Here is a 14,182-nt window from a genome sequence, read left to right on the forward strand (position 1 = left end):
TGATCTAGAAAACAGCTGATAATATTATGAAATGGAAGGTAAAAAAAGATGAGAAGGGTTTGTGGGCCAAAGTATACTCTTTATATTCTTTCTTTATATTTCATTTATTCTGCTGATGTGGACATTAATTTGTTTGTTTTCCTTAGTCACTGAATATGCTGCATTGCATTAAATACATAAAAATCAATGCCAGTTTTTTGAGAAAGATTTTTTTATTTTTATTCTAAGAATAATTAAATGGAAACAATTGGAATTCATGCTGTCTAATTCAACTATTTTGTGTTTTGTTCCCCCTGGTCCTGAGCAATTAATATAATATATAAATTCCATCTTCTTTTTGACCATTCTTCAACACTTGTTATAATATTTTCTGAACTCTTAATATTAAATCTGTTGCATTATCTTGTTTTTTATATATTTTTGCGGTCTTCTTAGGAAGTAAAATTTTTTCCCATCTCATTTTGTAAAGTAAGCTTTTTAGAGCCCTCTAAGTCTGCTGAAAAGTTGGTTCATTTTAAATTCTGGGAATAAAAATCCTGACAGTAATTCAGGTAGAGTCTGGCAGAATTAAATTAAACTATAAACCATATTTCTCAACGCTTTTTTTTTTATTTTGTGTACTGGAAAATTCAACAGGCTACTCAATGCCTTTGAAGCTAATCAAAGTTTTTTTAAAAATTTTTTACTTCTGGGAGGGGTCTCTTAAAAATAGCATCAGCTGTTGAAATGAACAGAGTATTAAACCCACCATTTTCGCTTTTATGGTGTTTGTATCATTTTATTTATATCCTTATTATTAGAAAATATGAGATGAACGGGGTAAAAAGTGTGATCTGTTCTGAAAAAATAATGGGACTCCAAACTCAAGTGATGAGAACCATAAAGGCTGATTTCAAGTTCCTGTTAGACATTTCCACTTGACTTGAGAAAAGGTTCACCCTGACATAGAAGCACAGTCTACATTGTATGCTGAGAGACTTAAAGGACATAATTGTGAGTGTATTTTATGGAAAGAGAATTATAAATGCTGTGCATATCTAATTCACAGAACAGGCAGGGACAATTGCCCACTCACAATCAGGTAACACAGTTCTGTGTCAAGCACTTAAAAATGGTAAATAAAAACAAGCAAAAAGTATTTTTAACATGTAACTGATATTTTTAATAGACTAATTTTAATTTGTTGTGGTTGTCTATATGATGTAAAATAGATTTGTGATGAGATGTTTGGTTAAGCCTGGGGAAGAAATTTATTTTCATTTGATCTTGCACATAGATGGAATACATTACTCTGAAAAAAAAAAAGGCATCTCAGAGCTTGAGTATTTTGTAGCCTGACTTTCTATTTTAGTTTTCTATAGCTAAGATGGTATTATTCAGTTAGCAAAAAATACATTGTGTTCAATAGTAAAACCTGAGAAAAGGAAACAGTAATTTTCTAATATCAGGGAAAACTAAACAGTCTTTAGAAAAGTTATTCAATATTCCATAAACTCAAGAACGTTTTCTCATCTTTATGTAAATTGCATAGTATTTGTATGATTCAGCAAGTGATCTCCTTTGTTCCTAAAGTAATAGGTCAATTATGGCTAAACAACAGTGATTGCAAGACCATAGCAAAAGTTTTGGCAGCTTAGCTGTAGGCATTTTTATGTAAAATTACTATTCCTGATCTAAAGTCTTAATTTAATAAGATAGAAAATAATAACAAAATGGAAGATCTGTAGCCCATCAAAAGCTATTTTATGTGTTACTGAAGAAGGGCATTTCACCCAGCTGAACAGAGAATTTCTTCAAAGTGTGAACAGAAATGGACTTCAAGGACACCTTTTATTTTTTCCCTTTTTCATTTTCTTTTTTCTTTTTTTTTTTTTTTTTCCATTTTCAGTTTGCTAAAGGCTGCTGTCATCACTAATATAATTATTTCTAAATCATTTGATCTGTGAAGTTGCACCAGACAGGACATTTCTATTTCTACGCTCTTATTTTGTATTTTGGAACATTTGGCACAGCTAATCAGAGTGATTGGTTGAAATATGGTAGAGGAAGGTAGCTGAAAATAATGCCAGAGTGCTAGTATTTTCTTAAGGTGACCTATATCCAGTCTCTAGAACACACTTTATAGACACAAGATCAATATTTTATTAGCAATGACTAATAATTCATGATGATGTAATACATGATGAGAGGAAGCCATTTCCTGATATCTGATAGCTGGATATAAATATAGCAACCCCTACAGATGATTAATGCTCTTCTATACTGGTAAGAATACATTCCAGAAAAAAAAAAAAAAAACAACCCAAATAAACATCTTTTAATATTTAGGTAAAATAATAGTTTAATTGAACTACTTAAGGTTTATTATGTTCTGCTTGAAACACCTTTTTACCCATTATCTTGAAACGAATGATACAAGAGAGAATTAAGCAGTCCTTGATTTATGAAGTTATATTAAGTTTATAGTAAGAAATGTGTAGTAATAAAATTTCTATGTCTAGCTTTAACTGGATCTTTTTCTTCAATAGAAGAATCTTTCATGCAAGTCAAGGAAGAGGTATCACATTGGCTGTGTGGGTGTTCGCCATGTGGAACACCGATTCTTACTAGACAGAACCCCAAATGAGAAAAATCTCCAAGGTTTCTACTGGCATGTTTACATACCTGCAGTGATTTCCCTTTTTGGCTTGTGTTGACAGCTTTAAAGGATTGTTTTGTCTGGAGTGTCTCTCTTTTTTTATTAAATCTTTTTACAAGTTTCTAAGTCTAGCATTAAGTATGTCAGTCTTAAGTCTTATGATTTAGCTATCTGAAAATAATTTTCTTATTATTAAGTAGGCCATATGGCAAATCTACACATATTTCCCTGTTGTCTACATCTTTGACTACTCTCATTTTTGGTACAATAATCTTCTCTCTATCTCATTCCACAGCTATTACCTAATAAAGTGAAAAGTTAGAAAGGAATATGCCAGAATAGTGAATGGAAAAAATTGGAAGCATGGTTAAATTCATGTAAGCTTACTATTCAAATATTGTGACTGCGATTGTAGTGATCCAACTTTATATGGTCACAAAATAGGTGTCTGGAAATGAGAGCCACAGTAAGCTGACTTCCTTTATAGAAAAGCAAAACAAGTAAGAGTAACTTTTGGGTTATGGTTCATTTAGCTTGGTTTAGATATCTACTTTAGAATAAGAAGAATCATGCCCTTGACTCCAGTAAGTACATTGGCTACATCTTTATGGACGGTATAGGTAGACAGATTAAGATCTCAAGCATAGATTTAGATCTCAAAATCCACAGAGTGAAATTTATATTCTCATTTGTAACTTGAAGACAAGAAAAAAAGGAAATAGTAAAATATATTTCCATCTGACATACCCTATTAAAAGTATTTCTCCAAAAAAGAGAATTAGTCTCTTTATATAGACATATTTATATATGTATGTGTGTGTATGTATACATATATCCAATAATAGGCATTCAAAAATTTGCAAGAAGAAATTTAAAGTTATGTGTCTTTCCTTGTTAATTTTCCAATTATACGATCTGATGAGAACTGCAATAATGTGATGAGTCAGAAGTAGCAGAGAGCTGGCTAATAGAAACACTGAATACATCTTCAAACTTACTGATGTAATTCAAAACTTAGTGTTTTACTGATGTTGTGTGGTGCTTCTTATTAATCATCAGTTAATAACTTGGCAGCCTAACCCTCAGAGGCAAAGGAACTCTGAACACCTGCATGAGATCATAAAGATGGCATGATATTTAGTGATAACTCAATTATTAAAGTGCTCATCATCCCAGTGTAATTTTTTTAATGTAATTTTTTTTTCATTTTTCACAGCTTTTCTTCAGTGGAAGAGAGTAGAAGTGTAATGTCAGGATAGAGGAATGGGGAAGAAGAATCAGTTTAAGATAAGAGAATGAAGACATATGTGCCTAACTCATGTTGAAGAGCTCACGTCAAGGGTTAGAAAGAACTTCCTGCTTTTGTGGTAACAAAATGTTCATAATAACAGGTCTAATCATTATTATAGTAAAAGAAACAGTATTTGATTTTAATTTTGCATTCCACAAAAGCTATTTTTTATTTGTTTAAGAAGAATATATTCACACAATAAAGAAAAGGCACTATAATGGACTGTATCCTCTCACGGGTAGACACACAGGATATTTTATAGAAAACACACTTTTTCACACGTGAAGAAATCCTCTTTTGAGCAAAGACAAGGTATAAAACCTCTAGGCTGAATTCCAGCTGTTTGAAGAATTTATTGAGATCATCATAGACACTTCTTCACTCAACGTTTGCTTCCATGTGCAACAGCTTTTTTGTTCAGTCTAAAAATGAAGGATTAAAAAGGAGGAGAGAAAAGAGGGAAACAGTACAAAATCAAGCATTTTGCCAATAGTCTGCTAGAATGTGGTCGGATACCCTGATAGTCCTTGTGGCCGCAAGGATGTGTACAGGATATGCACAGCTCACAGGGGACTGAGAGGGGCTTTAAAATAAAGTTTGTGTTGCAATCATTCAAGAAGATTGTCAAGTTCTGTAAGTGGAGATTCATAGCACCTATGTTCTATCTAGTTATCTGCCATTACATGAATGGTCCTATGTCTTTTAAATAAGCATATTTTAATGCTAAAGAAAGCTCAATTTTCTCCCTGGCACTACAGTATTAACAGAGTTTCTAAGGAAAAAAGGAACTAAAATATATTTCCCACTTCTACTGAATTTTGGCTCCAATTTTCAAACAGGGAATGCAGAAGCCTGTCATACTCCTTATAAAGTATTGACCAAAGCAAAATTACTACCTTGTACAGGAACCCAGAGCAGAATTCATGCTGAAGAGTTATATCAGTTATGATGATTTTTTCCCATAAAAATTCAAGTCAGTTAATGCATGTTGAGAATACAAAAAAAATTTAAAAGAAACTAAATAGCATGTTTAATTTAGGAATGTCTTAGTCTTACAGTGACTAAAATATCAATAATTATCTAGTCTTCAATCAGTTCCATTAAGTGTTCACAGAATAGAGCATTAAGGCCACTTAATGTTAATGCTAACTTTATAATCAGCTAGGAACAAATATTTCAAAACAGCCCATGAGCTTCAATAAAATCAGCAACTACAAAAAAAAAAATTAAGATAGATGAAAATAGAAAATGCACTGCATGCCAGATACCCACAAAAGCTGCTCACTCTCTCCTCTCTGCAGCTGGACAGAGGAGAAAAAGGGTTGAGATAAGCACGGGAGAATCCACCTATCAAATATTTTCATAGGCAAAACAGGCTCAGTTTAGAGGTATGAGTTGAATTTATCAATAATGTAATATCAGGATAATAAGTAAAATAAGCACTTAAACACCATTCCTCCACCCCTCCTTCCTTCCTGGCTCTCTCTCCTCCCCCAGTGGTGCAGGGATTGGGGTTATGCTCAGTTCATCTCCTGTGGTTTCTCCTTCTGCTCAGGGCGAGACAAGTATTTCCCCTGCTGCACCGTTGGGTCCCTCCCATGGAAGACAATTCTCCATTAACTTCTCCAGTGTGAATCCATCTCAAGAGCTACAGTTCTCCACAAACTGCTGCGGTGTGGATCACTCTTCCATAGGGTGCAGTCTTTCAAGGACAGGCTGCTCCATTAGGGGAGCAGACCCCCTCTCTCCCATGGGCTCACAACCTCCTCCAGGCATCCAGTTGCTCCATTGTCGGGTCCTCCTCCATGGGCATGGGGTGGATCTCTGCATCCCCATGGACCTCCTCCACCTGCAGGGGCACAGCTGCTTCACCACAGTCTGCACCATGAGCTGCAGAGGAATCTCTGCTCCAGTGACTGGGGCACCTCCTTTCCCTCTTTTTCCACTGACCTTTGTGCCTGCATGGCTGTTCTTTTCCCATGTTCTCACTCTGCTCTTCTCTAGTCACAATTACAACTGCACAATCACTTTTTGTTTAGTTTTCTTCTTAAATGTGTTATCACAGAGGCATTGCCACCATTTCTAATTGACATATCTGTCTATGGAGCCACCAGGGATTGGCTCTGCTGGACACTGACGAAGCTTCTACTAACTTCTCACCCAATACATCAGGACACGAAGTCACTTTAATAAATGACATATGTTTTGGAGCTTGGGTAGTAATGTCACCTTTAATGAAATACAAATGCTACTGAAAGACCATACTGTAATCATAGAATCATATTCTTATTGTTTGGTCTGACTCAACTGACACATCAAAGTCAAGACAATTCAACAGTAACCAAATACCAGTTTATATCCACCATTCATGAATTGATTGACTTGGAATTTCCAGGTGAAGGATTCTGTGTCCAGGTTTCATTTATGATTATCTTGATGGTTGGATAAAAAAAGTGGTGTCAATCTCTCTGGAATTTATTCACTTCCATACTTAGATAAATCTTCATATACTAGATGTCTGGAATGAATGAGATTGCCCAGTAAATTGAAAATTTATGCTTCTGTCTAGTAATAACAAACCATAATATTACAAGGAAAAAATCAAAAAGAGATGTTAAAAATCTTCTATTTGATACAGTTCCTCTCAACACTCAAGGGAAAGATTATTATTTTAATTTTCTGGGAATAGAGTATAATCTAGAAAGCAATTTTTAGTCAGTCTCTTGGCTCACATTAGATGTAGAACAAATGTTATTTTAAACATAATCTGTAACACTTAATTGCAAGTCCCTGTTCTGCCAGATATTTAACCTTTTTTACTGTTAATAACATTGTTCCTGAGAGGTCTATACAACCTGCAATCTCTTCATTATCCCATTATCTAAAAGGAAATCAGTAACACAAGTTCTGATTATTTTCTTTTAAATATTATGAAATATTTTACAGGAATATAGTGAAGCAAATGGGGAATATTACCTAACAATTCTGATACATTTTGAAAAAGGATATGTTAAAGAAAATGAACTTGTAAAGAATTCTGTTTTGATAGGATGTCATAATAACATTTGCTAAATCTTTCTCTTTCTCTCTCTCTTGTTCAGTTGTACTTTATTTTTAATTAATTAGAAGGGAGAAAATTCTACCAGAGTTTTAATATTAAAATTAAGTATTTGTAATCTGGTGATGTAATCTGGTAACCTCAGATTAGTATTTGTAATCTGGTGATGTAATCTGGTAACCTCAGATCCGTAGGTCCTATTACCTTGTATTTAAATAATACGTCCTGAAAAAATATGGATGCAGGATTTAATTTATACATATAAAAAAACATTCCTTGAGCCAAAAAGGATGCTAATAAATCTCATCTTTCTGAGTGTGGGACCAAAGATTGTCTTATTGATTTCTACTTAACAGAATCAATCATACTTTCAAGAGATTCCACAACATTCCTTTTGGATGCATAGATGAAATCCTGGAATCCTGACTGCGAAATTCAACTGTGTATATCAATACCTTTTCTTTAAAGTGATGATACTAAAAATACTGAAAGGACTCTGGACTGCTGACATTACATTTTTTTTTGAAGGATATAATACAATACAATGACTTCTGTGGCCCAGAAGCTCAGATCAAGTTGGTCAGATCAAAATGAAAAGAGTATTAGAAGTCATTACTGCTCACTGTTTCATCTTAAAGGTAGGTCTTTCCTTTCACCTCATTCTTGCTCTGAGTACAGCAATGTTTAGTATCTTGCTGAGTAATGAATAAATCCAAGCAGTACACTGGAGACCTCTGGAAACTACCTGTGTACTGGCGCTGTCTCTTTATAGTGTGTCTCCTTCCCTTCTTGGTGTGGAGACTTCTGAGTCCTCCCGTTCTGCTCCATTCCCTCAGGAGACGACTGCTGCTCCACTCGCTCCTGAGAACTGTGTATTGATCCAATATATGACAGCCAGCAGTTAGCAAGTGCATGACCTCACTCCCTCTGGCTGAGTTGCACCTTCCAGCAAAGCACAGCGTATGGCACAAGAGAAAACACAGCAAACAAAAGATATGTCATTTTTCATTCTCATTGTGAGATAATTTGTGTGTATATCAAAATTTTTCAGAGCTTACATTAAATTTGTCACCAATAGAAATTTTCTCTGTCTCCTGACAAGACCATCTCTCTCCTCAAACCTGAAATTGAGAAGCACAAACACTGTTTAAAAAGAACTGATCACTGTGCTTGCATTGGAGGTATTCTTAGTGTAACATAAAATCTGATCATAATAATAGGATATGAAGTTAGAATAGATGATTATTTTAGAATTGTAACTTGGAAAAAAAATAATTCTTTAACTTCACTTTTCAAAAGCCACAGCTTTTTAAAATATAAAAAAGTCACTTGTGTTTCCTTGAGGAAATGAAAGCTTGATCAGAGTTTAGCACAGAATTTTCTGTGTCAAGGCCCTGGAGGCAGCACCAGGCCTGGCTGCCCCTGCATCTCCCTCCACCCTGCCCAAAGCCAAGCCCAGAGCCCCATGTGACCCCCCAGAAATATCAGCCCTGCCCCAGCAATGCCACAGCAGGGCTGGTCTCCAGCTTCCCTCAGCCCTGTCCTGCCCAGTTGAGCCAGGCTCTCCTGCAGATGCACATCCCAGCCCCACCTCCACACATCCCCTGGGCTGTGCCAGGTGCCCAAAGGTGGGACTACTCCATTGCCTCACAGTTGTCCTGCTGCTGGGAAGGGCTGGACTCTGGCTGATGGGTCCTGGGACAGACCCTGGTGGATGGGTCCTGCCCTTACAGGGATAAGGTTGATCCCAACAGTCTGAAGTTCCTGCACCAGGGAGCCAACGGCCCTCATGGTGCCTTGACCCTGGTAATGTACTTGCGACACTATTCAGAAAACACAAAAGAAAACATAGCTTCTTTTGAGCCAAACAAGTTATAGTAACTGTAAAATCATAGAATTATTTAGGTTGAAAACAACCTAAGATCATCAGTTCCAACCATTAACCCAGCACCACCATGTTCACCACTAAGCCATATCCCTGAGCACCACTCACATTTTTTGAGTTCTTCCAGGTATGAAGACTCCACCACTTCCCTGAAAAGCCTGTGCCAATGCTTGACAACCCTTTCTGCAAAGAAATTTTTCATAATATACAATCTACACCTCCCCTGGCACAACTTGAAGCCTATCATTGAAAGGACACACATTTCTTCTCTGCTTGATTCTTGTCACATGGGAGAAGATACTGACCCCCACCTTGCTACAACTTCCTTTCAGCTTGTTGTAGAGAGTGAGAAGATCCTTTCTAAGCACTCTTTTTTTCCCAGTCTAAACACCCCCAGCTGCCTCAGCTGCTCCTCATAAGATTTGTGCTCCAGCACCTTCACCAGCTTTCTTGCTTTTCTGCGGACGCACACCAGCACCTCAATGTCTTTCCAGTAGTGAAGGGCCCAGAACTGGACAGAGGATTCAGGGTTGTTCTCTTTTTTGTGACCCATTCTAATGGACACTGTGTCCCTTGAAAAGTTCATCTCTGAAATACTTTGCAGTGACTACTTCTGTGCATACTAACTAATTAGTGCAAAGTCAAGAGCACATCTTTTTGTCACCCCATCAGAAACCTCTACAGCTTGCTGCAATATTTCAACAATTACCTCCTGAGATATACTAAATACTCAGCTTTTTAATAAAATACATGTAGTACTGTAAGGTTAGGTTGAGGATGACCATTTCTGACTTTGTTACAAGGTCCCATAACAATTATGCTTTTCTTCAGGTAATTTAATGCTCAAGGGAAGGCATCAGCCAGAAAATAAATTTACAAGAATATGAAAATAAGCTGCCATGCTTTAGGTTAAGACTATATTTTTCACTTAGATTCTGAATTTGGCAATAATCTCTCAACTTCAGAATTAAATAACTGTCTAAAAATAGAATAACATAAAAATGAAATTAGAGCAATAAAAATAGAAAAAATTAAATTTGTTCTTCTATGAGGACAGAACTTATAAGTAGCCCTTATAAACTTCAATATTATTGTTTGTCACTAGTATTCAGAGAATATACGACCTAATCAAACCATACATTTCAAAATTGTGAAGGAATTGAAACACTATCTAGATGCTTGTGCAGTAGATACTTAAATCATTTTCCCAGGTTTCTGACTAGTATTTTCTGAAAGCACTGCTATATAAAACACAGTTTTTGAAAACATATTTATGGGGGTACAACTATGATCACAAGCATTTGGTGTGCTAGACATTCAATAGTCTGCAGTGATCAGGTTTTCATACCCCTCAGAAATTCCTATAGACCGTTGAGAAAAAAACCATATTTTTTGCACCAGATCAGAATTGCTGTGACTGCAAAACTCCTTCTGGTGCAATATAAACCTAGTTTTTATAAAGCTATCATCTTCAGAACAGTACTTTTCTATGACAAATAAAACTTTCCCCAAAAAATCATGATGAAAATACAGACCTGTTGGAACGAGTTCAGGGGGCCGCCAAGTTCATTAGAGGGATGGAACACCTTCTGTATTAAGAGTATTGGGAGAATTGGGTTTGTTCAGCCTGGAAAAGAAAATGCTTAAGAGTGGCCTTATTGCAGTCTTCAATAGCTGAAAGGAGCCTACAGGAAGATGAAGAGACATTATTTACTGGGGCATGTAGTGACAGAATGAGGGAAAATGGCTTAATTCTACTAAAAGAGAGTAGATTTAGGTTATATATTAGGAAAAAAAATTCTTTACTGTGAAGGTGGTGAGACACTGGAACAGGTGGCCCAGAGAAGTTGTGGATGGCCCATCCTTGGAAGAGTTTAAGGCCAGGTTGGATGGAGCTCTGAGCAAACTGGTCTAGTGGCATGTGTCCCTATCACCAGCAGGGAGTGGGAGAGGAACCAGGTGATCTTGAAGGTCCCTTTCAATCCAAACCATTCTATAATACTAGGATAACATTTTTTAAAACTCCAGAGTTCCAGTAATCCCTTAAGGAATGTTCAACCATTATAATCTTTCCCCTTACAAACACAAGTAAGTTACCATTTGCATAAATTAGCAACTATTTAAAGAATAGAGTCTGCTGTAAACATTCCAGACAACCAAGTATGATCAATAATTGGATTTTGCTACTGACTTGAAAACAAAGAGGTACTTGTGACCATTATAATTCCTTAACATTTATAAATGAATATGAGGCTAATGTCTCCCACTGTGATCTGTAACAATGTGGCTCTTTGGGCTTTTGTTAAAGAAATATTTTTTGGAAAAGGATTACATCTTATGCAAGTATGCTTATGACTGGATTACTATAGTGAAAAATATCCTTTTTTTTTTTCCTTTTCTGGATAAGATATTTGCAGTTAAATAACATAAATAAGTGGAGCTTGTCCTAAGCAGACAAAGACATGTAATTTCCATCCTGGTTCTAACATCTATTTTACAAAAGTGAAAAGCTCAAAAATCATAACATTTCTGCTAGGAGGTATTTACCACATTGCATTTCTGGTCAATCATCAGCCAATTAGAAAATTGGTTAAGGTGGTTGAGATCAACAAATGTGAAACTAAAAGCTTAAATGGGAGATATTAATTACCTGGCTGTGCTTCTTACAGAATCGAAGAATAGTTAAGTTTGGAAGGGACATCTGGTTCATTTGGTTCAACTTCCTTGCACAAGTTGTATCACCCAGAGCAGGTTGTACAGGAACATGTCTAGATGGCTTTTCAATATCACCAAGGAAGGAAACTGTGTAGTGAATGTGCAGTAAACAGTGCTAAGATGTTGTCCTATGATCTCCATAATTGCAAATTACAATGCTGAGCGCAGTTTTTGTGGAAATTATTATGCAGTCTGTGTTGGCAGCAGAATGTGAGTTTAAAATCATAATTGAATATAAATCTGAGTTCTAGGGTCCAGGTTATAAGTAAAGAGTTACTGGTATAAACAAGAATTAAATAATGATGCAAAAATTTTGGTTGCTAGGATTTGATCCTGTTTCTTTCATGTTGTCTCATTTTCTGCTCACTTTTTTCATGTTTTCATGTCTGAAATAAAAATGGAAGTTTCTATACTTTTTTTTTTGTGAAACAGTTAATGTGTTCCTTATACTACAATAAAACATCTGGTGTGATGTCACTGGAAAGTTGGGTACATGGATTATATTTAAGTGCATGTGTCTTTTCTGTAAGCCTCACTTACTCTGCTCACTTCCATCAAACCAGTGAAATAATGCATAATACTGCAATTATTAATAATATGAAAATTCAATCCTCATGTTTTGTCATCCCGACATATCATAAAATCTGTAGACACCTCTGTGTGGCACACAGGTTCCCATGCCTGCTAAAAACCCTGCTAGTTTGTGGAATGTATTCTACCCTACACCTGAGTTTGGCTGCAGACCAGAGATACTGAGTGATCTGTGTTTCCTCTGGAGATTAATCTGTTAGTCTTGCCAGGCTTTGCTCAACTCACTGGGGCTGCAAGGCATTCAATTCAAAGCTGATGGAATTTTATACATGCTTAACTTACCCGGTCAGTGAGTCATTAAAGTACCTTTTATTTCTGAATAGATTGCAATCACCAGTTCCACTCTATTGGAAAAGGGCTAAAAATATAGAAAACAAAAAAAAAATGGTATTGGGTTATTTGACGTCTTTCATCTGAAGTCTGAATTATTGGTAAGAACAAAATGTTAAAGGCATTCAATAAGAGGGAAAATAACCAGAATTATTTTGTGACCTCTCCCTGACACAAAGTTATTTGCATTTTTATTTAAGAGTAACCAGACAAAGAAAAGGAAATTTTAGAGCACCTTTTTTTCTAGTTTCATATTACTTTGATACATATACACCCAATGAATTGTCAAGTTAACAGCTTGTTTATAAACTGCTGTGTTTTTTGTTAATTTTGTAATCTTGTGATGAATCATCATTGAATCTCTTTTTTTCTCTATTTTCTCCACATGTACTATTGAACATATTCTCATGTTCCATACTAGAAATTATGTCTGGTGGGGAAACAGAATATTATTCTGACAGTGGATGTTTCTTGTTTAGAACATGATAATTGCTGTTATAGTATCCAAATTCTGTATTCTCATCCATTATATTTTATTTGTGACTTAGATTTATTTTTCCTTCTTAATACTTGGGTTTTTTGGTCTTAATACTGCACCTATTATTTGAACACACAATCTTAGAACTCTGTTTTATACATCTAAATATACTCATTTTAACCTTAGAAAGTGTATAATTCTTTACATCTTCATGAAGTTTTCATGTTTTAGGACCAAAACATTCATTTTTGATAAGAATCAAATTAAAACTGCTCAAAATAAGCTACTGGAAAATTTTACAGGTAAAATAATTGTTTCTGCAAGCCAAATGATCAGAGTTTTACTTGGAAAACTAAAAAATTCTCTCTGCAACACACATTTACCATGTAGTATAATGCTGTGTTTGAACATATTTTAATTTATATAACTCTTCTGAAATGCAAATATGAAAATTAGTTATGTAGTTGTGTCTGAAATAAGGCACCATATCAGTTACAATGAATTATTGTGATTATATTTTAATTATTAAATACTAATGATGTTCTAATAAGCATAATTTTAGATTTTAGTTTTTTTAAGGCTGAAAACCTGGAAATCCTGATAGAAGAAAAGAGAACTAAGCAGGGTGCAAAAAGGATAAATATGTTAAAAAAACTAGCGAATTTAAAAATAAGGAGTTTAATGGCTGAAACTTTTGGCTCAGCTTCTGAAGAGTCACAGAGCCAAATGATTTGCTGTGTAGTAAGCATTTGTAATATGCACAAGTAGCATGAATTTGGAATTTACCATGAAAGACCTAATTCACTATAAACAAGTAGAAGAACATGTATATGAAGGTTAATTAATTTAACAGTTAAATATCTGTTTGGGTAGAGTGCATGGCAATAAACCCAATAACTGTTCAATACAATACATTCCCTGATGCCTCTCAATATAATATGATACATCTCCATATACTTTCCAGCACTAGCCATTCCTTCTCCCTGGACCCAATTCCTTCCCATAATTTTATGAGTATTTAAACTGCTAAGGTGCAAATAAGAGACAATGCTTATTATTTTAAAGTGTGTCTTATTGTCATCCTTGTAGCTTACTTTGCAGTAATCTATTATTGCATTATTTTTCAGTGATAATGACGTGCTCCCATTGTGAACAACCTTCTATATGAATTATTTTGTCTGCAGACTCTCTTTAAC

At 35.3% G+C, this 14,182-nt stretch overlaps 1 long non-coding RNA gene across 1 annotated transcript; it reads left to right on the forward strand.

Moving 5' to 3' along the window:
• Window positions 1-2,466: 2,466 nt before the first annotated feature.
• Window positions 2,467-11,999, forward strand: LOC143693338 (uncharacterized). The gene is made up of 2 exons (XR_013180895.1): window positions 2,467-3,640; window positions 3,855-11,999. It is a non-coding gene; the product is annotated as an uncharacterized LOC143693338 (long non-coding RNA).
• The last annotated feature ends 2,183 nt before the right edge of the window (window positions 12,000-14,182 follow it).

This window comes from Agelaius phoeniceus, chromosome 2 (assembly GCF_051311805.1).
Source record: "Agelaius phoeniceus isolate bAgePho1 chromosome 2, bAgePho1.hap1, whole genome shotgun sequence".
Classification (NCBI taxonomy): Eukaryota; Metazoa; Chordata; class Aves; order Passeriformes; family Icteridae; genus Agelaius; species Agelaius phoeniceus.